Source organism: Arachis ipaensis, chromosome B02 (assembly GCF_000816755.2).
Source record: "Arachis ipaensis cultivar K30076 chromosome B02, Araip1.1, whole genome shotgun sequence".
Lineage (NCBI taxonomy): Eukaryota > Viridiplantae > Streptophyta > Magnoliopsida > Fabales > Fabaceae > Arachis > Arachis ipaensis.
In genome coordinates, this window is record NC_029786.2 from 64,549,383 (window position 1) to 64,554,947 (window position 5,565).

The following is a 5,565-nucleotide window of genomic DNA, read 5'->3' on the forward strand; positions in this document are numbered from 1 at the left end:
ATGATGTGAATCATGAATTAGAGATCCAAGAGAATATACTCTGGCTGTCGTCCAATGACTACGTTGAACATCATGTAGATCGCTTGTGATTGTTAGGCACGCGGATCTTGGCTAAGCGAGTAACAAAGATAGTGGGTGAATATCACAGGTCACCCTTTCATTCTGACTTAACTGAATTAAGTACAAGAGTATATCTTGGAGAAGAAGTAGGCGTGAATTGAAAGAAAAACAACAGTACTTGCATGAATTCATGAAGAACAGCAGAGCTCCACATCTTAATCTATGGGGTGTAGAAACTCCACCGTAGAAAATACATAAGTGAAAAGTCTAGGCATGGCCGTGTGGCCAGACTCAAATGTCTAAGGACTAAACGTCCAGAGATCCGAATACAATAGTAAAAAGTGCTATTTATACTAAACTAGTTACTAGGGATTATAGAAAAAAAGTAACTAAGTGCAGATAGTGCAGAAATCCACTTCCGGGGCCCACTTGGTGTGTGCTTGGGCTGAGCATTGAAGCTTTAACGTGCATAGGCCATTCTTGGAGTTAAATGCCAGCTTGGGTGCCAGTTTGGGCGTTTTATGCCAGTTTTGGTGCTAGTTCTGGCGTTTTACACCAGAAATCTCTGGTGGGAATTTGAATGCTAGTTTGGGCCATCAAATCTCAGGAAAAGTATGGACTATTATCTATTGCTAGAAAGCTCAAGATGTCTACTTTCCAACACAGTTGAGAACGCGCCAATTGGGCTTCTATAGCTCCAGAAAATCCACTTCGAGTGCAGGAGGATCAGAATCTAACAGCATCTGCAGTCCTTTCTTAGCCTCTTGCTCATGTCCCTCAATTTCAGCCAGAAAATACCTGAAATTACAGAAAAACACACAAACTCATAGTAAAGTCCAGAAATGTGATTTTTGAGTAAAAACTAATAAAAATATAATAGAAAGTAACTAAAACATACTAAAAACTATGTAAAAAAGGGTATAAATTATCCGCTCATCACAGCACCAAACTTAAATTGTTGCTTGTCCCCAAGAAACTAAAAACAAAATAGGATAAAAAAAGAGAATATACAATAAATCTCAAAAATATCAATGACAATTAGTTTCAATTAGATGAGCGAGGCTAGTAGCTTTTTGCTTCTGAACAGTTTAGGCATCTCACTTTATCCTTTGAAGTTCATAATGATTGGCATCTATAGGAACTCAGAATTCAGATAGTGTTATTGATTCTCCTAGTTTAGTATGTTGATTCTTGAACACAGCTACTTTATGAGTCTTGGCCGTGACCCTAAGCATTTTATTTTCCAGTATTACCACCGGATACATAAATGCCACAGACACATAACTGGGTGAACCTTTTCAGATTGTGACTCAGCTTTGCTAGAGTCCCCAGTTAGAGGTGCCCAGAGCTCTTAAGCACACTCTTTTTGCTTTGGACCACGACTTTAACCGCTCAGTCTCAAGCTTTTCACTTGACACCTTCACGCCACAAGCACATGGTTAGGGACAGCTTGATTTAGCCACTTAGGCCAGGATTTTATTCCTTTGGGCCCTCCTATCCATTAATGCTCAAAGCCTTGGATCCTTTTTACCCTTGCCTTTTGGTTTAAAGAGTTATTGGCTTTTTCTGCTTACCTTTTCTTTTTCTTTCTTTTTTTTCTTTATTTTTTCGGCCTTTTTTTTCGCAAGCTTTTGTTTTTCACTGCTTTTTCTTACTTCAAGAATCAATTTTATAATTTTTCAGATTATCAATAACATTTCTCTTTTTCATTATTCTTTCAAGAACTAACAATTTTAACATTCATAAACTTCACTATCAAAAATATGCACTGTTTAAGCATTCATTCAGAAAACAAAAAGTATTGCCACCACATCAAAATAATTAAGCAAATTTCAAGATAATTTTCAAAATTATGCACTTCTTGTTCTTTTGCAAATAAAAATATTTTTCATTTAAGAAAGGTGAGGGATTCATAGAATCATTCATATTTTGCCAAAGTGGAAGGCTTGTCAGCCACCTTGTATAGTTCTAGAGATATGATCTCATGAACTTCTACTTCCTCCCCAATCATGATACTATGGATCATGATAGCCCGGTCCACAGTAACTTCTAACCATCCTCTAGCCACGGATTTGAGGTCAGACCTTTTCAATTGAACCGGCTTGCCTCTTGAGTCTCTCTTCCATTGTGCTCCTTCCACACAAATGTCCATGAGGACTTGGTCCAACCTTTAATCAAAGTTGACTCTTCTAGTGAAAGGATGAGGATCTCCTCTCATGATTGGCAAGTTGAATGCCAACCTTACAGTTTTCGGACTAAAATCCAAGTATTTTCCCCGAACCATTGTGAGCCAATTCTTTGGGTTCGGGTTCACACTTTGATCATGGTTCTTAGTGATCCATGCATTAGTATAAAACTCTTGAACCATTAAGATCCCGACTTGTTGGATGGGGTTGGTGAGAGTTTTCCAACCTCTTCTTCGAATCCCACGTCGGATCTCCGGATATTCACCCTTTTTGAGCATGAAGAGACCTCGGGGATCACCTTTTTCTTGGCCACAACTTCATAGAAGTGGTCTTGATGGACTTTTGAGATGAATCTCTCATCTCCCATGACTTGAAGGTGGAAGCAATTGCCTTCCCTTTCCTCTTTCTAGAGGTTTCTCCGGCTTTAGGTGCCATTAATGGTTATAGAAAAATAAAAAAGTAGAGATTTTTCCATACCAAACTTAGAAGGTTTGCTCATCCTCGAGCAAAAGAAGAAAGAAATAAGGAGAAGAAGAAGAAATGGAGGAGATGGAGGGGAGGAGTGGATTCGGCCAAGGGGGTTTAAGTGTGTAAGAGGTGTGAAATTGAAGGTGGTAAGGAGGGGTATTTATAGGGTAAGAGAGAGAGAAGTCGTGTATGAGGGGTTGGGTTTGGGAGGAAAATGGTTTGAATTTGAATGGTTAATGTTGTTTGGGGAAGAGGTGGTGATTGGATTGGTCAAGGGTGTTTGGAGAAGAGTGTTATGGAGAGGTGTGAAGAGGGGAAAAGGGGAGGTGGGGTAGGTGGAGATCCTGTGGGGTCCACAGATCCTGAGGTGTCAAGAAATTTGGGTCCCTGCACTATTCTGGCATTCAAACGCCCACTGTGTGCCAATTCTGGCGTTTAACGCCAGCTCTACTACCTTTTCTGGCGTTAAACGCCAGTTTGATGCCCCTTTCTGGCGTTAAACGCCAACCAGACACCCTTTTCTGGCGTTAAACGCCAGACTGGGCGTTAAACGCCCATTCTGCTATCCTTACCGGCGTTTAAACGCCAGTAAGCCTGTCCTCCAGGGTGTGCTATTTTTTATGCTATTTTTTATTTTGCTTTAATTCTGTAGTTGTTTTTGTGACTCCACATTATCATCTACCTAAAGAAAACATAACATGACAATGGAAAACAATTAAATATAATTAAATAAAATTGGGTTGCCTCCCAATGAGCGCTTCTTTAATGTCACTAGCTTGACAGTGAGCTCTTATAGAGCTTCACAAACACTCAGAGCATGATGGTGGCCTCCCAACACCAAACTTAGAGTTTGAATGTGGGAGCTCTGTTTGACTCTGTATTGAGAGAAGCTTTCCATGCTTCCTCTCCATGGTTACAGAAGAAGATCCTTGAGCCTTAAACACAAGGTAGTTCTCATTCAATTGAAGGACTAACTCTCCTCTTTCCACATCAATCACAGCTTTTGCTGTGGCTAGGAAGGGTCTTCCAAGGATAATGGATTCATCCTCATCCTTCCCAGTGTCGAAGATTATAAAATCAGCAGGGATGTACAGGCCTTTAACCTTCACTAAGACATCCTCTACAAGTCCATAAGCCTGTTTCCTTAATTTGTCTGCCAATTCTAGTGAGAATCTTGCAGCTTGTACCACAAAGATCCCCAGTTTCTCCATTACAGAGAGTGGCATGAGGTTTATACCTGACCCCAGGTCACACAGAGCCTTCTCAAAGGTCATGGTACCTATGGTACAGGGTATTAAGAACTTTTCGGGATCTGGTTTCTTTTGAGGTAACTTCAGTTGAGCCCAAGTATTCAGTTCATTGATCAGCAATGGAGGTTCATCCTCCCAAGTCTCATTACCAAATAGCTTGGCATTTAGCATCATGATTGCTCCTAGATACTGAGCAACTTGCTCTTTAATAATATCTTCATCCTCTTCAGAGGAAGAATAATCACCAGAGCTCATGAATGGCAACAGTAAGTTCAGTGGAATCTCTATGGTCTCTGTATGAGCCTCAGATTCCTTTGGTTCCTCATTAGGGAACTTCTTAGTGGTCAGTGGACGTCTATTGAGGTCTTCCGCACTGGAAATCACTGCCTTTCCCTCCTCTACAGGTTCGGCCATTTTGGACATATTGATGGCCTTGCACTCTCTCTTTGGATTCTCTTCTGTATTGCTTGGGAGAGTACTATGAGGGATTTCAGTAACTCTTTTACTCAGCTGACCCACTTGTGCCTCCAAATTCCTGATAGAGGACCTTGTTTCAGTCATGAAACTGTGAGTGGTCTTAGTTAGATCAAAGACTATGGTTGCTAAGTCAGAGAGGCTTTGCTTAGAATTCTCTATCTGTTGCTGAGAAGATGATAGAAAATGCTTGCTATTTCCAAACCTATTTCTCCCACCATTATTATTATTGAAGCCTTGTTGAGGCTTCTGTTGATCCTTCCATGAGAGATTAGGATGATTTCTCCATGAAGGATTGTAAGTGTTGCCATAGGATTCTCCCATGTAATTCACTTCTTCCATTCCAGGATTCTCAGGGTCATAAGCTTCTCCTTCAAAGGAGGCTTCTTTAGAACTGCCGGATGCAGCTTGCATTCCAGTCTGACTCTGAGAAATCATATTGACTTGCTAAGTCAATATTTTATTCTGAGCCAATATGGCATTCAGAGTATCAATCTCAAGAACTCATTTCTTCTAAGTCATCCTATTATTCACAGAATTTCTTTTAGAAGTGTACATGAACTGGTTATTTGCAACCATTTCAATGAGTTCCTGGGCTTCTGCAGGTGTTTTCTTCAGATGAAAAGATCCACCAGCAGAGTGGTCCAATGATATCTTGGACAATTCAGACAGACCATCATAGAATATACATAAGATGCTCCATTCTGAAAGCATGTCAGAAGGACACCTTTTGATCAATTGCTTGTATCATTCCCAAGCTTCATAGAGGGATTCACCTTCCTTCTGTATGAAGGTTTGGACTTCCACTCTAAGTTTACTCAATTTTTGAGGTGAAAAGAATTTGGCCAAGAAAGCATTGACTAACTTTTCCCAAGAGTTCAGGCTTTCTTTAGGTTGTGAGTACAACCATGTCCTAGCTCTGTCTCTTACAGCAAAGGGGAAAAGCATAAGTCTGTAGACCTCAGGATTAACCCGATTGGTCTTAACAGTGTCACAGATCTGCAAGAATTCAGCTAAGAACTGATGAGGATCTTCCAATGGAAGTCCATGAAACTTGCAATTCTGCTACATTAGAGAAACTAATTGAAGCTTAAGGTCAAAGTTATTTGCTCCAATTGCAGGAATTG